General features: G+C 37.0%; 1 protein-coding gene across 4 annotated transcripts in view; it reads right to left on the minus strand.

Annotated features, from left to right (window-relative positions):
* SEMA5A (semaphorin 5A) overlaps nt 1-19,611 on the minus strand; it is a 318,649-nt gene that overhangs the window by 243,347 nt on the left and 55,691 nt on the right. The window contains exon 1 of one of the 4 annotated variants that reach the window (XM_066186045.1): nt 8,963-10,547. The exons of the other annotated variants lie outside the window; for them this stretch is intronic. The gene's annotated coding sequence lies outside the window, so the exon portion shown is untranslated. Of the gene's footprint in view, nt 1-8,962; nt 10,548-19,611 lie in introns of those variants that run through there. 4 annotated transcript variants of the gene reach the window in all.

The following is a 19,611-nucleotide window of genomic DNA, read 5'->3' on the forward strand; positions in this document are numbered from 1 at the left end:
CCAAAATTCATATGGAAATCCCGATTTTAAGACTGGTACTCCCTTCAGAAATACAAACAATACTGCTGGAAAAGCTGCCATATTCCAAAGTTCTCATCATCTTTCAAAGGTAAGATAACTTGAAACAATGCAACAAAGCAAAAAGAAGCTGCACCACAGATAAATTTGTGAGATAATCCCACTTTGACTAAGAAAAGCTTCAAACTCTACCAGATCAAATATATACAGCTGATGCCCGTGCTGCAATTGTCAGGGCTTTTACCCACCACACAATTTATTCTCTCACTTTCTACCCCAAGGTCTGAATTTCTTCAAAACAAATTAAATTGGCTCTCACAGTACTTCATGCTGGATGCAGTATTGATACACAGAGATCACAAATGAAAATTAGACCACACAGAAGGGTATACTAAATTTTCCCATATAAACACAATGTTAAAATGGGATTAACATTAAAATGGGTATAACATTAAATTAACAGGATTTTAAAAATGCATAACATTTTGAAAAAAATTGTATTCTTTTACCATCATCACAGATGAGACAAAACTGAACACAAATGTCTAAGCATGTGGGGAGACATTCTGCCATCGTGACACCACACAGTCAGTGCTGGCCCAAAAGTGCACATCATTTTACACATCCAGGAGGACCCTCTCGTTCTTTCTCTCAGAAACTGAGCAATTGTGAAGGCTCCAGTTAAAAAGAATTCCAACTTAAACTTTTTCCTTTTAGCCACAGGAAGAAGGACTTAATGCAAAGGGAACATTTATTTTCAAGCATGCAACCTTGACTTACTGAAAACATGTGCCTCCTAGCAGGGCACCCAGCAGATACACTGGTATAAGCTTCTTTGCTCTGCTCTGTGTTAATCAACTAAAAATTATGCAACTGTTTGAACTGGTCTGAGGACTACATTTTGCTGTTAACAGAATAGTCTTTTCTTCACCAAAATCACTCTATTTAAAAAAAAAAAGCAATACCCCACCCCCCCCACTTTACTTCTGTTAATTTCTTATACCCCCTCTCCTGTCTTGGTGGTGGAAAAAAAACTAAAACCAGCTTATACTTACCCTCCTCTGCCAGTCAAAATAAAGCTAAAAGATGCCTTTTGCTTTAGTTTGTTTCCACACATTTCCATGCAAAAAGTTATCTTCACATATTTCCTCTAGGAAGTTCAAGCCAGTGTCTAAACTGTGTTACATCTAGAGAACTTGGTCTTTGAGAAATCAATACACCTCCCCAGTGTCCCTTGCCCAAAATTATGCGCCGAATTCAGGAAAACATTGCTCTTTACACAATTCTAACGTATGTTACAGTCCCTCCTCATTCCCCGAAAAATACCCTTAAGGTCACGGTTCAGATGCAGCATTTGGAGAAAATTTTCTCTACCCAGAAATAGATCTTTTGCACTGCTTTGTGTGCTACTATTGGGAAACACTGGGAAAAAAATGGAAAAGGTTTTTCTATTTCCTTTTTGGAACATGCTGTTCCCCAGAAAATCTATGGGCCTTGTACTTCACAGCTAAAATCTCAAAGTTTGTAGAGCAAACAATCAGTCAAAGTGGTTTGGGATGCAGCACAGGGCAGTTCTTGAGGCAGAAACCAAACATCAGGGGAAAAAAAAGATGAGCACTCTGTTCTTACTTTATTTTGTACATCTTGTTATGGCAGGCTGGTGATATGCAGCTGTTAGAATGCAGCTTGTAGGCAAAAACACAAAGCAGAACCTGCCCTCCTGTAGCTCAGTAATTCCTTGTCCTCCTATCCACTGAAGGGCAGCTCAGCTGAGAAAAATACAAATAATGAAAGACTAATAAACACTTCTTGATACACCGGTTCTAGGTATACAAGCTGCCTTCCTTTTTACAAAGTATAAGGATCATCTACTTTTTTATCAGGTAGTCAAGAAAACAGCTTATTTTCACGTAGAGCATTAGTAGGAAAGCTCTGCATAGTCTGTAAGCACGAAAGCAGAGCCCACTTGAGAGGCAGGAATTAAGGTAGAGAAGAGGGGGAAATCATGATTCAGTAACTGAAGAAAATCAAAACTAATACTGAAATGGAAAGGATAAGACAAGTCATCAAGAGGGAGGTTAATAAACTCAGCACCAAGAATTTTGTTCTTGTTTAGACATTCTTATATGCTTAAAACCACTACAGGAGGCAGTGCAATTTGCCATTTCCTGACAACATCCCAATTCACGCCCCATTTCTGCATGTCTTGAAACATCTGTAAGTCAGAAAAGTCACTACAGACACTAGTTATGGATGGGTAGGGTATGTGCTGTACAGTTTCCTTTTTTTTTTTTTTTTTTTAGAAACAGCATAATTTACTTTAATTTTTAAGAGAGGATATATCACTGGGATTTAAGACATCTATTGGTTCTTTCAGGTTCTGAGCTTGGCGTGCAGTTTGCAAGTTAAAATCAGTTTTCTAAACAAAAGCTAAAATTGATAATGGGAAGCTCAAGAAGAAAGTTACAGTTATCACAGTATCTTCCCTACATCTTATTCAGTGACACCTTTAGAAATGTCAAAGTCTTTTGACAGCAGTGTGGCAAAAGTAGCAAAGCTCACTTTTGCATCCCATTGATCTTATCAATACAATGGGATGCAAAGTCAATAAAAGCTGCTCAAGAGCACCTCAGTTTTGACTCCCCAAATTGCATAGTGGAAAACTTGTGGAGAAACATGTATAAAACCCCAAGTTAGTTGCCCACCTAGTCCTGCTAACTGTGTATGTTATATACTGCACAGGAACACAATATCTTCAGATATTTTCTCCCATTCTGCATTAGCCTGTTTTCTATCAAGCATGTTTTGCACTTTTACTTGCCTCTGTGTAACAGAGTCAAAGGAAGAAAAAGATGGAAAAAGTCAGAAAAATAACATAAGTTTACCATCCCTTTTTTAGGATGCATTCTAAAATAATTGCCTCAGAAGAATCATTTCATTTGCAACAGCATAACCAAGGGGAGCAGCTCTTACTTTCTTTCAATTTGTTTTTACAGACATACTATTTGTGATGTGTGATCCACCTCCTTAGGGAAAAAAAAATTGGTTAAGGATGCCAGAGATGTCCCCTTGATGGCAAAGGAACAAGGAGAGCTGGAGAGTAGCAACTGTGGTAAAAATTTCATTCAGATTGAAAGTATTCCCAGTGGTCCCCACAAAACACCAAACAGACAAGACTGGAAGTGATTAAATTCCAATTTCAGCCTTCGAATACCTATAAATATTCCCAAATGACTAATGAGGAGTAGTCAATCTCATAAGAAATACTGACAGTGCAGGATGAAGCTCACCCTTAAAATACCAGAGAACCAGTGAAGGAACTGAATTTTTAATGGATTCAACATTTCCAATAATTTCATCCTACAGCAGAAGAGCATTCATCTGCTCTGCCTTTCTTCCTGGACAGTCCTATTTTTAAATCAACTGTATGACAAAATGGTTCTATTTATCTATTACAAAATGCAATAGGGTCCACTGAAACAAATTAGACTTGAGCCATGAAGAAGGGAGAACTACCACATAAGAACACTTCTGGATGGATTTGACAGTTTGCTCAGTTCGGTCAAGTTACATCATTTCAACTGCTTCTCTACTCCTCAAAAAGGGTTCCAGACTTATACAAGACAGAGTTACATGAAGGTATAGCTAAACCCTTGTTTGCAAGAGTTTTAATTGATCCTCAGAAAAATTGACCAATATGCAAAATTCTTTAGATCTACTGGTTGTCCTTCTGCTTTCACAGAAGCAATACTTCTGCTCAAAGACACACTGCAGCATTGATTTAGTTTTGATATTAATTGTAGGAACTGGTCTACTAGAACTTGAGACATACGGTAAAAGTAGAAAATGGCCCACATTTCGAGGTTTTTCAGAGTTTTATTGCCCTTTTTTAATTATCTAATTTTACAATGTAATTCTTCATTATTTATCTCGGATTATCCCGTTAGACACTCATTTCAAAGAGCAACAAAAACAAAGTAAAATTGTTTCATGGAGTTATCAAACACTTTTCTGAATACCAAGGTTGTTCAAATTAGCCTTCAAACAGCACTGCTGAAACTCTTCTGAAATTCTTTTAAAATATATCATCTGGTGTATTTTGAAAGAGTTTTATCCAGCACACACTCAAATCAAAACCTAATCTAAAATGCTAGTACCTCATCCTGCAGGTGACAAGCTTTGAGTTCCCTCATGGTTTTTCATTAAAAGAAACCCCATAACTTAGTCCTGCAAAACAGCCCTAAGAACTTCTATGTCATGGATTATTAAATTGAACCAAACGGAGAAGTCTGTTTAAAATGCAACATAAATCTGAAACTTGATAAAAATCATCCCTTAATCCCATTCAACATTTATTTTAACTAAACAATTTATTTTTACTAAACTCTCACTTAAGTCCTAAGAAAAACCTGGTCACATCCAGCTACAAAAGGAAACAATATTTACAATTATTTCTAGGGATTTCATTCCTTTTTGTAGTACTGTTTTTTCCCTTTCCTAGAACATCAATTTTAATACTAAGGAGTACATAAGCAAAAGAATGCACAAGTAAAATCATCACCACTAATCCTAAACACAAGAGACAGCAATTAATTGTTCTTTATTGTGCATGCTTGAATAGGTAATTTGCACTTAACAGAAGAAGAAATTTGTAGGTACTATTTTCAACTTCATCACCTATCACCCTTAAAATTCATGTATTCTAACACACATATAGACATGTATGTATATAAAATAATGAACAATAATAGAATCACTTATCATCTTCATCCAAACCACTAGAAATCTTCAAATACTTTATCATAAAACAGTGGGGAAAAATCAGATGCTAGAAAATTGAGTTAACTTTCATCCCTAGTCTGGGCATCACTTATAGTTTAGCTGAGAACCTACACCAAGAAATGTTTTTCATTTAAAAATAAAATGCTGCAGTACACATATTTAAAAAAAAAGGCAAGAGCAGAAGTCCCAAGACAATATTTTTGAGAACCCCAGTTTTCTAATATCCAAGCATACACACCTTAGTCTTTTTGGCTTCTAACATAGAAAGTCTCTCCAGAGACAATACTTCATCCTTGTCTAGGATGCTACCAGGATAATGAAATTCACAATCTGAGATACATTTAGAATGAAGGAACAAAGTCACTCCACAGGACAATTGTTTTCTGTTCCTGTAGCAGGCAAATTAAAGTCCCCTCCTTGTGAAGAACTGAACACCACATATCCTACAATTAAAACTGCCAAATAAATAAAGAGTAGACCTTTGGAGAAAAGTAGAAATATATCAAAATCACAGCCATGATTCAGAACAATCTGGAAACTGAAGATAAGACAGGAGGGACAACAGAAACAACAATAACCAACAAAATAGGACAGTGTTCAAGGTGTTAACCAGAACAGAGAACAGTTTCTCTTAACAGCAAGAAGCAAATACTGCAAAAAGAGGCCACAGAAATGAGCACAATCTCTGTACCAAGCACGTAAAAAAAAAAAAAAAAAAAAAAAAAAAAAAAAAAAAACCAAAAAACACCAAAACAAAAAAACCCTCCTCCAAAATGAAGCCTGCAAGAATGATAAATGATAACCACATCACCATTAGGATGTTTAATGTACTTCACTTGCAAAGTACCAGTCACAAATCACAACTGACTGAGATTTGATTACAAAAACAATGGTGCCACCAAACCCATGAAAAAACAATGGCCTAATGACAAGGACCTCTGCATGGTCTGTGTTTGATCTGTTATTTTCCCAGCTAGTAGTCCGCGGACTGTAAATGTCATGCAAAAATGCCATCCTGGACACAAGGAAAAACACCAGCAATGACTCCTTTGCACTCTCTTTCACAGAAGGCCTGATCACTAGTTGCAACTCCCTCAGCTTCTAGATACATGATGATGGACAGAATTTTCACCTCTGATGTGCCTGAAATGCTTTACTTACACTGAGAACCTATTTAGAATAGACTTTGTTCGACTTTATGAATCTTTGTTTTAAATCAGTTGCAGCTCTTGGCATATTATACAGATGCTGTTCTTTTCCCAACATGAACACAAGCGTTTCAAGATGGATCTTGAAAAAGTTAAACTCTCCAGCAAAATAGCTGTAAACAGCAACTGCTTAATGGTTTAAAACTTTTTCTAAGCATTGGCCACAGTCTTCAATAGTCCAGCACTTCACCAGATGAAGCAAGACCAGCAGAAGAGCACTTGAAGCAAAACACAACTTCACAACTTTCCTCCTCTTAAAATACTAAAACTGGAGAGAAAAAAAAAAAAAAAAGGAGGGGGGAGAATCAAACATTTATGAAAAATTACTGGAGCTTGTCTCCTCCTAATTATATGAAGAAAAATTTTTGACAGTTGGGTTTCCAGAAATACTCAGAGTGCTTGTCCAAACACTGCCAGCGTCCTCCTCTCTGCCAGACTTCCCACGAACTGAGAGAGCTCTAAGGCCTCAAAAAGGTTAGAGGGAAGAAGGGAACCTAAGGTCAGAAACAAGCTTAAACTGACCCAGCTGTAATAACAAAAGCACACAGGCTTACAAGTCAATAATTTTTTACTCAAAAAAACCCCACTGGTTTACAAAGCCTTATCATTTTCTTCATGCAGATTATATAAACAGAATTTCTTGCGTACACAACTTTGTTTGTTTCTTCCATGCAACAGTAGAAAAGGCTTTTAAAAGCAAAGTGAGAAAGGTGCATAAATTTGACTCTTAAATCACAAAAGCCTATAGCTAAATCCACACTGAAAACATTGAAAAGTTTACCTAAATGTGTTTTGTGAAACAATTACCACATTACCTCATGGGTAAATTCCCTAGGAAATAAAACTATTTCCCAGAGGACTGTCATTGCTGAAGGCATAATTGTCTAAATGCACAAGAATTCTTTAAACTTTCAAAGTGCTTTGTAATTTGGGGGGTTAGGGGGGGGAGACAGGGGGTAAGGTTGTTCCTCTTTCAGAAAGCAGTTGTGAGTAACTTATTACCTCAGCAGTCTCTTTTTTAAAGCACCCTCTCACCTGTCATCTCCACTACCTTTACACAGCAGGTGAGAAAAAAATGCAACATTTACTCCTCACAAATAGGGCAGTTGCCAAAGCTACTTGATATTTTGATGTGCTGGAGGCTTTTGCAGATTACAGTCATGACAGACATCAGGGTCAGCAACATTGCATGCAGGCAATTCTCTCATGCTGAAATACTCAAAGCAGCTGACACCCTTTTATCTAATGTACACACATTTTCTAAAGCCTGATCCTTGATATCTATGCCAAATATGCTTGAGAGGTGAAATGCAAAGTGAAATTATTGCAACATCTTTCACAATTGGGAAATGCATCTGTGGCCTGTCCTTACACATTCAGGTACATGACTGTAAGCAAGCATTTTACTAGCACATCTTTTTTCCCAAACCTACTGCCTGTTTTACCTCCAACCTGCCTTTTCAACCAGCCACTGCTGCTAATTTATCACCAGGCCTTCCTTCCACTTCATCTCTCTTCAGAGAAGCTGCACACCAGGATATGCAAATCCCTTCCCTGTTCTTGCGTCCCTTCCTACTCTAATTTTCTGATGCCTTAAAACAAACTTGCAAGAGCAGAGTTGTTTACAACACAAGACAGACTTGTTTCAGTGCTCCTGGGTACTCCCTTCAATTCATCATCCATTGCTTTCAGGTGGAAACATTTTGCCTTCCTCTATGGTTAACAGAGTAGTTCTCATTACCACTCTTTATTATTAAACATCTCCCTTTTTTTCTCTGCTTGAGGGCACAAACAAGACAGTCAGAGACCAATTCTGACTGATAACTGATTCTGATAACTACCTTTTCAAAATTAAATACTAAACAATAAAATATCCTTCATAAAAATCTGCATGCAATATTTGTAGTGAGCATGCCCATGCAGAAAATTAGTTTCCATGGGTATATGTCAACGCAATTGAGTGTGAGGTGAGAAATCCAATAAGTGTAAGTGACCCAACATAAGCAATATATGTCAGAAGGGAAATCACAGGAACACAGCAGACTGTCTTCAGTTACCACCATATGTGTGGAGCCCAGGAAATACTGGTGATCTATTTGATTTGTTTATGTTAAAAGATATGATCTTTAAAGAGATAGAGCCACATAAGATGAAAAGGTTCACTTCTCATGGAAGCAGAATACCATAAATACGTGGTTGGATTGCGGATGAAAAGATGTATCATCTAAATAAAAGTTAAGTTGCACATGGCAAGAAAACACAACAATAAAATTTTCAGAATAAAAAAAAGTATTAAGCTTTACACACTTGCCAGACCCTACATTCCTATATTAAAACTCCTAGTAAATTAGTCCAAATCCTTAAAAGGAGAAAAGCAACAACAAGCGAGAGATTCTTCAAATAAAGAATATAATTCTTTCTTCAATTTAAATCGAAAATCCCTTTAAGCAAGAAACAAGACTTACTATTTCCTATTTATTCCACTGTTATACCACAACGATTAAAGAAAGTCTCAACAACAATGAAGATAAAGTGGTTTCATATTAATTAAGTACTCATTAGAGATTACTTCACCCCATTTCAACAAAAAGCATTCTAAACCACCACAAGAACATCAGAAAGAAAAGAAACTCTGTATTCAGCATTAAGCATTTCAGTCATTTCACTGATTTCAAGAAGCTCAGTAAAATATTCTATTTAACGCAGCTGATTTATATTAGAAAAAGAGCTGGTCATCCTCTGGAACTGGAGTCACACTCAGTACAACAGGCCTGTGCAATTAGAAATGACCAGTTGTAATTCAGAAAAAAGCAATAATTCAGAGAGAATGACCTCCTATAAACGACAGACATTTAACTTTTACAGTTCATACACTAATAAATTATGTGTCTGAGTGGGTCACAGAGGATCACCCTTAAGAGAAGTTAAAAACAGGAGGACAGAGAGGCTGAGACCTGGCTGCTGTGGAAGAAATGGCACCAAGCAAGACTGGACAGAGAGCAGCTGCTCTGTACACTCAGGTCCCCAGCTTTAACAATGGAGCGAGGCCAGGCACATCCAAAACGATGCGCCAGGAAAGCCACACAACACAACTTCTCTGTGTACCTTAGAGCAAAGAAACAAAACAATACTACAAGCCTTTGAGATCCATAAGACTGTCTCCAGGAAATAATTTTTTACATAAAAATATGATCTGGTATCACTGTACAACACTACCTTTTTTTTTTTTTTTTTTTTTTTTGGCTAAAGCAGAAACAAAGGATTTGCATATTTCTTTCCTCTTTATATTTCTCCTCAAGAACCAAGAATGCAATGTAAAAGTCTAACCATCTCACCACTTATCTTCACTAGCATTTATCTTACAACTCTGTTTCTATGGTACTTTTTTCCTACATAAAACAATGTCTACTCACTTACTGTATATGTGCAAAATATTAAAAACATGTATATATAAAACCTAACATTGACAGCTACAGAAAAAAAATTAAAATAAAATAAATCGTCTTAACTTATCAAAATAAAAGTTCTTCTCTGCCATTAAGCAACTCAAAGAAATATAAATGCTACATATTTATTAGAAGAGCGTGTAGGAGAATACAACTCACAATATTTCCAGTTTCAATCTAATTTTTTCCATTTAAAAAGACAGCAACTTCATGACTTACCATGTTTGTGTTTTTAAGCTGAGATAGAAGATACAGAGGGAATTTATGCAGCTCTAAGATAGTGCAAACATCTACCATGAAAAGTGACAGATGGCTTGCTACTCTAAGTGTGCAGCAGGTGAAAACAAATGCCACATCAGGGCTGTTTCTCTGCACAGTACCACAGTTTTCAGTGTGATGGCTGCTTTAAAGGTTACAAAGAAGGTATTACTCAATTATCTCTAACTTGCATTTTCTATGCATTGAACTTACCCAGCTTTAATAGAAAACTGTTCTGCTCATCACTTATGCATCTGAAGTGTTTTTCTCTATAAAGCTGGCATTCTGTCAGCTTAGAGATTGCCTGCTAAACTACCCATCTTGGCTTGCATTATGAAAAACAGGAACAGGCATGCTTTTATGAGGCACACAGCCAAAAATGAGTAATACCCAACAATTTATATAATTACAGAAAACACAAATTTGCTGAGATGCATGTAATATGAAAAATAACTTATTTCTATTTTTAAAAATCTGTCTCACTATAAGTAAACACATACCTACAGTATTTGATTTCATGAAACTAGAACAGCATCTAATAATTTCTAATACAAAGAGCATTCAATAGCTAACTCAGGGCAAGTACAATATACTTTTAAATACCTACATGCAGGTAGTTTTTTAAAAAATATGTGTAAAGCAGCTGATACTGGGGGTAAAAATAAGTAAAGGTTGTTTAGCATTTATTATCATCATGTAATCAAAAGACGACCCACAGAAATTTTCTCCTCATTAAGAAGTTCTTTTAAAACACAAGGCTTCACTATTTTTCCCTTAACATTTAGGACTAAATACTGAATATTTACTTAACACTTATAAAATGCAAGGCATTGACTGTAGTATTATCAACCATTAATAAATTCCTCATTAAATATCCGTAACAGTATCAGCCTCTTAATACAATGTCTTGGTTTAGATAGACAGGTATCTGCCAGGGAGGGTTGGAGTCTCCCTTAAAATGTAAGCCCCTCCCCCCCATTTCCAAATTATCATAAATTTGCAATTAAAAGGCTGTCAGGCAAAGATTTTGGGAATAGGTAGAGCAGTTCTTTACTAGGGATATAAAAATACAGATGTTGTAGTACAGAAGAATAAGCAGACAAATAAACAAACAAGAAATCCTAGAAAACCCTGACAGAGTTAGAAATACAACCTGACACCCTTTTGGTCAGGGTGTCGGAAGCAGCCCAAAGTAAGCCCTCCTGGAGTGGCAGATGTGGTTCTGTTGGAGTAGAGATGGTCCCGTTGAAGAAAAAAGGGTCCAGTAATGGTGAGATGGGTCCGGTCTTCCTCCAGGGATCCGGTGGAAAAACTGGATACCTAGTGGGACTGTGGCTCCTTTTTATCTAGGTTAAGATGGTTTGGCTCCTCCTCCCTGTGTGGAGCAGCTTACAGTAGTACAGTGTAATGTGTCATGTCATTGATGAGCTCTTAATGGTCCATTAGCAGAAGACATTCCCATGGAAGTAGTGAAACAATGAAGAGAGATAAGTAGCACTCCACCATCTGATAAGCGACACTGACCAATTTGGGCAAAGACAAGCAATTCTGCTCCACCCAGATGGAATAGAATAGTATGCTCTTTACAAAACCCATGACATACAACTACCTGCCAGTCAAAACAAATAGCAATTCCTGTTCTTCTAACAGTAGTGGGGGACTCGAGAAATGCAAAGAGCTGCGAAATAATACAACAGTCTTCAGAACACACATTTAAGTCTGGAATACACCACACCACATCAACATAACACCAGTTTCTAGAAAACTGTGCCCCTGTGGTGTGAGTAATACCAGGGAAAGAACTAGCCCTTCAAAAAGGCAACTTCCAAAGCCCACATACGGTTTGTGGGAAAGACAAGACCAGTTATTCCTCATATAGCAAACCACACCCTATCATTTCCATTTCCAGCAATATGGATATAGCAGCTCACTGACATTTATATCTTGACTTCCCAAATAATAATAACCAAAGCACATTTTCTCTTTCAGGGGTTGATGGGGGGATCGGAGGGGGGGGCTGATTCTTTCCATTAATAAAACAAGAAGGATTTGGTATTTATTGTGACCACAGAAATTTTATATTGGACAAGGTAAATTTAACTTCAGACTAAATCCTTTCAAGAGTGCCTTGGGAACTAACATTTATTCACGATTGAAATTGATCTGTGATGCATGTACAATGACCTTACTGCATCAATATTATCTCACACACAAAATATTCCAACTTGACTATCTTGGTTACTTCATACCTTTTCCCCCACATCCTGTTTCCCATTCTTTTTTTTTTTCTTTCTTTTTAAATTCTTTTTATTGAAAATAAAGCTCATAAAACCATTCCTTTTTAATTTTTCTCCAGCTTCATATATTCAACAGATCACAGATACTTAGGAATCTAAAAGGCTTCACTTTTTTGTATAAGTTCTAATTCCTCAGTCATAAGTCATCTTGCATCCTCTGCTCCTCCAACATATTGAACTTCTAAAACATCACAGGAGACTCTAGACAAAGGTGGCTCACCATGTGTTCACCTCTCCTGGCATCCCTGCAGTGGAATCATTTTACACATCAAGCCTACACATACACACAGTGCTTTCTGCCTCCTTTTACTCTAGAAGGGAGCAAGCTCTTACATACAAGGAAATAAAATCCAGTCAGTTCAAGCTGTTCAAAAATTCACTGTAAACATAACATTTACCACTTCCGAATTTGCATTGGAAAGCAAGGATGAAAATCAAAGGACAAGAGATTACGTTACACCGGTTCCATCGTTTCTTATCTTCCAAAATTCTTTATTAAACTCTATGTTTTTATGATAATCAGCTTTACAGCATTATTCTTCTTGAGTCAACTGGTTTACTGCCATGAAACCACTGCATAATTAGCCCAAAACATACAAGCCACAAGTCCCTGTAATTCAACTCTATCTTATCCCTTCTATATCAGAGCAAACATCTCTCTTTCAGGCAGATATTTCAGTAAAATATAGATAGAAGTAGTATAACCAATGCATGTGACTGAGGAAGAACTAAGTATAACCCAAAAGATGCATGTGCAGACCATCAATCACATTCTTTTGAAGCTGGAAATCAAGGAGGAGGGAAGGAAGATGCAATTGTCACAGAGTAGTAATAAACCCATTTTCATTTGTCTCATGATTTCCAGCTGATAAATCTGAGAAAGTGCCAAAGCACTTAGGATGTACTAACTACACCCCGTATTAGGCCTATATTATAACACATTCAGCTGCATATTTGCTCCTGACTAATGCTGGTGTCAGAGTATCCAAAATACATCTCTAACAATGGAACAGGTTGCTTGCTCATAAAACAACAAGGTTAAAATCACCATTCTTGAACTCATTTTTGTACTTTAAAAGAAATTAGGTAATAGTCACTATGTGTCAATACTTAAGACCATGATGAGAATCTAAAAAAAATAAGTTAATCAGCCAATTATTAAATATAGATATCCATTTTTTCACTTTTTGCATTTAGGAAGCAGTTACTAATCAAAAAAAGTATGCAAATATATCATCACAGGGGGAAAAAAAATTTTAAAAGAGAAAAAAATACCACCAAATGGATTTACTCAAAACATATTTTACCTACCTAAAATGAATTAGGGAAGTTACAAATACAGGTTTCACTTTTATATTTAGAATAGCCCAACCAGCAACTCACAGGAAGGCACAAAGTTTGATGCAGTCCATGCTGAGATGCAATTCTTGGTAGGGTCACAGTTCAAGCAGGGACAGTAGAGCACATGTCAACACCTGAACTACTGCCAGTATACAGAAATAGCAGTTCTGACTAAATACCTCATCCAGTTCTGACGAGAGTAGAACTCAGCAACCACATTGGTTTTGGAAGGCTAAGCAAACACCACCATTTGTGTCAAAAAAAAAAAAGTAGTATTTTAAAATCATTTAATCCAAGTTAATATTTGAAGTTTCAAATCAGATTTTAGCTCTTAACTGGCAGGTATATCTAATCTCCACGTTTCTCTTTTCACATTTCCCAGTATCCTTAAACACAAAAGTTTTTAGAGGTCTTGACAGTTCCAGCAAAGATCCAAACATTCCCAAATCAATTTCTCCAAAAGTCCAGAGCACTAGAAAATACACTCCAAATGGTTATACTTACAGATAGCTTTTGTCCAGCAGAATAACAGCAAAAGCATTTGCACATCACTGAACTAAGTAAATAGGTTTGTTTTGCATTCAGTACACCCCAGTTTGCAACTTAACTAGTCAGCAGTACTCTAATCAGAAGAGGGCACATACTTGTACAGAAAAAACAAAGAAGTCCAAAACTAACAAGAAGAAATCAGAGGGAAAGATTAAAAGTGAGATATGACTTGCTTTTTCTAAAATGCAAGAGAAAAACACAAGTCCATTTCACAGACACTGTTATGTCTGTATATACCCAGATACGGTCTCTCTCGTGATGTCCTCGGCAGCACAAGCTGCAAGGACACCTGCAGAGATAAGGAAGAAAAGCAAATTTTCCAGGTAAGCAGAGAGGCCCTTAACTTAGACAGCAACAACAGCCTGGCACAATTTTCCTTCATTATTTCCTACTAACTGAGAATGAAATATTAAAAGCTTTCTGTGGCATATCCTTTCATATAGTCAGTAAAACAGTGAGTGGAAAAGTGCCTACCCTCACATAAACTCACTGAAATGAGGCACAGGAGGCAGATTTTCGCATTACCTCCATTTCATATGCATGAAAACAACCAGCCTTCAAGTACTGAAAAACTGCTCTTTAAAGTGTGGGTCAATAGCATAAATGTGATTTGTCAGATATTGAGAGGAGGGAGGTGAGCAAGGGATAGAAAAGCCTTTTTCCCATTTTGTCAGGAAAAAATAATAAATCCCATAGCAAAACATACATTAAGGTGTCCTACCTGGACTGTCTCACAGGAGCAGCTGGGAGGGCATGGCCAAGTGTCAGCTGATCAAGTATTGGTGAAAATCAACTGTGTGATGGACCCAATGGTTCTGTGGCAAGTCACTCGTCACAGAAAGGAAATCCTCACTTTAAGTTCTGACTCTGACTTGTCGAACGGCTACACAGAAATAGGTGAAGTGACCAGACCAGCTATTACTAGAATTTTGATGCAGCTATAAAAAAACTCATTTTAAAATACTGAACAAAATTCGGTGCAGAATAACTTACCAGCTTTATGAACCTTCTCTTCCTGCACAAACATGTGGCTAATAATATTAGAACATTCTTGTGGTACTACTATATGGGAAAAAAATTATGTATGCGTTTAATGGTGGGCAAATAAACACCATGAAGTAAAAATATAAATAATACAATAAAATACATAGCCAAATTTTTGTCTGATAATAAATATGTTTATTAGGATTATTCCCCAAAATAAGGCCAAATGTTAGACAAATGGAGATTTAAATTCTTATCAGCTACAGAGCCATATACAAAAATGACAGATCATGATGTTTACAGGGCAAATATGGACAGGCAGCATGCCATTTTCCATTGTTTGAATTCAAGGCTTTCAGATTCATGAGTCTCAGTGGTATTGCTGCTATGACTAATCCATCATGTCAATTAGTTTATTCTCATTATTTGTTTCAAGAAAGTTCCCACTATCTTCTTTAAAATAAGCAAGTTGCAACAAAGTTTGGGTTGGCTTTTTTTTATTGTTTATTTGGTGGGGTTTTTGTTGGGTTTTTTATTATCATTATTGGTTTTGGTTTTTTTTTCCTAGTCTAGGTGCCAACTGAACAGAACCTAGCACAGATGCTGAATAATTTGTTGTTCCTCAGGAGAGAGATGTCCCTTCAGACAATAACCTTGACGCAAAAGCACAGCAATGTAAATATTGGTACACGCTTCCCTCTCTCTCTCTCTCTCTCTCTCCAGGTTTGATGAACAATCCAACTCTTCATGATGATAAAGTCTGTTCTGTGGGGGGCTCAGAAGTATTTCTACACATGGACCACCAGGATATGACTTACAAAAGTTCACATATGCGACCATATCACTGCATTTCTTTTTGAAGTTGTCCTCTTACCTTACACGTCAGGATGAAAACATCTTTGAGCAGAACTGCAAAAAACTCAAATTCAAGGATCTAGATTACAAGGACCTAGAAATTACTTTTGCGAACAGATGTAATCCTGTAACAGCCAATATCTTAAAACTAAAACTGTTTCTTTAATATACATTGCAGGAGTTTAAAACACTTGTAGAATGCTGCATTCTAAGTGGCTCCATTCCCAACCCACGGGCAGATCATCCAGAAAATTAACTGGTATAATGACAGTAGTCTTCCAACTCAAAATCCAACCCCTTTATTTTAGAGAAACATTACTTTCATTCGCTAAGTTTCACTATAAGATGAAAAGGATGTAAGACTCCATAATACGAGAAACTGAATATGCAAAAAAACACCTTTGCACTATCAAAAAAAACCTCCAAAAGTGAGGTAGCAACCAAAAGAATACATTTAGCAAAGAACTACTAGCATTAAAAAAAAACCAAACCCACAGCATGCTCTACCTTTGTTTCTTTCCCTGTACACACACTTATCCTTTTCTTCCAGTGGCAAAATTACATCACAAAACTATAAATATTTAACTGAAAATGCGAAAGACACATGAAGTCATCAAACCTCACCTCTGATTCTCTGAGAGCCACTGCAATACTTTTCTAATGTGGAACATTTCTGATTAGATTGGCTTACGCATGCAAACTTCATAAAACTCCGTGCGAAAGGTAACTATCCTCATAAAAGCCAAGAAAACACCTCCCTTTGTTGCACTGAATAAAATCCTGTTTATTTTATACTCTGACTAGATCTCTGTGACAAAACCAGACCTGATTCTTAATGTAAAAAATGGACTTCTGATTATGGACTGGAAAATGGACTTCAGCTTATTACTGAAACAGAGTTTAAAATGGTAAGTAATTAAAAGTATTTATTTCTAAAAACACTACTTAGTTGTTATTTTATAAATAAACTTAGGCCACTGGTAAAAAAAACCAAAATATTAGAGACCAGTCTCAGTTCTCCCTCCACACACCAAACTACTGTTTCTTGAGTATAACAATTTGGGAGGGCAGGCACCATCCTTTTTTTCTTTTTTTTTTTTTTTATTTCCCCTGGGTCTTTCACCTAGCAACAAGAAATAGAAAAAAAACCATAATAGTTTATAGGGACTGCATGAAAAATGCAAATGCACAAAAACTGACATAGGAACTCTAATTCACTGCTACTTTAATCTCGAAGTATTTATTCAGACTCCAATACCCTCTCATAGCAACAGTACTATCACATACACATACAAAATAAAAGAATGGAAAAGGACAAAGGTGACAAAGTGACTTTCCCCCTCCCAACCTTCAGATATTTTCTGACTCCACATCCTCCAATGGCATGGTATTTGGCTCTATGGTATATACACTTTTTCAATGACCTGAAGAAGCTGCATTGGAAGCTAACAGACTGCCTGAATGCTGAAGCGCTGTTACATCCTTTCCTGTGAAAGACAATCCCAAATTCACGTTAGAAGCTACAGTGGCATACAAAATTTCAGTGGCCAGCAGCTGAGGGAATTCCAAATTCTCTTTGCACAAGCAGGTTCCATGCATCAATGCTATTGTCCCTACGTAGCTGGGAAATGCCCCACAGGGTGAGGCCAAAAGGATATCTACTCCAGTGCTGCATCCCAAACAGTATTTAGAGATGAGGCTCAGGAATACCACAGGTTAGCCAGTTTCTGTAGCTCTTGAACTAGCAATGCTGGAAGGCGATATCTCTAACACGTCCTTACAGAGTTGTTACCTGTGAATTAGACAGATTCCCTTTCTGGTCTTATCTCTCACCATTAGCCTCCACTGCCTCATGCAGCAGCAAATGCCAGGAGTTCACTGCTGACTGGATATCACCGAGTTTCAACTTTTCCTCTGTTCTTGTACCGCAGAAATTAACAAATGACAGTTCCCCAAATTCCATATTGTGATTTCCTAAAACTCAGCTGTCTTCCCTGCACACAGTCTGTTCCTCTCCGTCATGAAGACACGATGGCCTTATTCCTTCCTCCTACTGTCGTCTTGGGTTGCAATATGTAACCAAAAATGTGTATTCTATTTGCCGTCTGTTGAAACTGGTTAGGGAGGTGTTTTCTTTATCTCTTGTACAACCCATTCCTCATAACTCCAGGGGGGAGGGGGCAGGTGCCTTCTGTTAACTGGCCAGCTGTTAAAACCAGGTGGAGCAATGTTCCTTATCTCTTCCACAACCCTTTCACCCTCCGAAGGATATCTTTTGTTAATGGGCCATTAAGGCTTACCATATGACTGAAAACACTACATAATCCCATTGTGAGATGCTCCAGCCAGTGGGAGGAGTCAAGCATTCCTACTTGGATAAAACCTCAGATTCAGAACAGCAGAACAGCCTGTTTTCCACTGGATTCCCAGAGGAAGACCAAACCCATCTCGCCACCACTGGACAATTGTACAGGATCATCTCTACTCCAACAGAACTACATCTGTTTACTCCAAGAGGATATATTTGGACTGCTTCCAACACCCTGACCAACACGGTGTCAGGTCGTATCCTGACTCTGTCAGGGTTTCTAGGATTTTTGTTTGTTTGCTTGTTTTTTTGTACTACTACATTTGTATTTTTAATATTACTAGTAAAGAACTGTTATTCCTATTCCCGTATCTTTTCCTGAAAGCCCCTAATTGCAAAATTAAAATAATTTGGAGGGAGGGGGTTTACATTCTCCATTCCAATGGAAGCTCCAGCTTTCCCCGGCAGACACCTGTCTTTCCAAATGAAGACAACTGTATATGTCCATCTCTTAGTGGCTATTCATCTCCAACAAAGGTTTGAGAAAGGCGAAGAGGCTCAGTTATTTGCTGCAGTGTAACCCCCTTGGATAAAGTTTCAAAAGGGAAAAAAAAAAATGAATATTTGGTAAGAAAAAAAAGTGCACTTCTCATCCACCTGACTTACACCTGAACTGACAGACAAAAGCTAACATTTGAAACAAAAAGGTCTAAGCAACACCATCTTGGATACACACATGGTAATATCATCCACTAGTACTCAAAAACGTTTTTCTGGTTTTAAAATAATTTTTACTTAATTAGTTTTTAAAAATACACCCACATTTTCATACGCATTTATAATGGCCATCTGATACAGTTAACCATATGATTACCTATCTTATTCCTATACATAGAAGCAGACAGTGATGGTTTTCTGTCCTTCCCAGAACTAAACAGATACAAAGAAACAGGATTCAAAGCTAATTTTCAAGACCTTTAGTGCCTTGCACAGGTCAGAGACTATTTAATCTTTTCTTTTCTGGGCACTTGCTTAGAACCAATCCATACTACATTGCAGCACTTCTTTGTGCACACCTCTCTTCATATATGGGAATATTTCTTACCACTACAAAATTATATAATGCTCAAACTCCTCCTCCTTTTTCACAGCAAAGGTGCTAAATAAATGCATTATGCTTCTCTTTCTTTGAATTCCACTTACAACAAACAGTTCCCAAAAGATATTTCCTCTTTCTTGTTTTCCCTATCCCAAAAGGTCCTTCATAATCTATTCGATAAACAGAATTACATATTCCATCAGGCACAAAAAAAAAAACTAAAACAAGTTGAAATTAGGGTGCTATTTTTCAGTCCTTTCTTACCATCAACACCATTTTTCCAAGTGAACAAATACAGTGAGATACAAGTCAGCAAAAGAAGTCATCATAGCAATTTACCACTGATTGGAAAAATATTAATAGCCTTAGGCAAATCAGTCATTAACTCTTACTGATTTGGAGGGTGATATAGCATTAATAATTCAATAAAAAAACACACTGAGTAATAAAAGCTTAGGGTTATTTA

Source organism: Chamaea fasciata, unplaced genomic scaffold, assembly GCF_029207755.1.
Source record: "Chamaea fasciata isolate MVZ Bird 193981 ecotype frontalis unplaced genomic scaffold, bChaFas1.0.hap1 SCAF_1, whole genome shotgun sequence".
Lineage (NCBI taxonomy): Eukaryota > Metazoa > Chordata > Aves > Passeriformes > Sylviidae > Chamaea > Chamaea fasciata.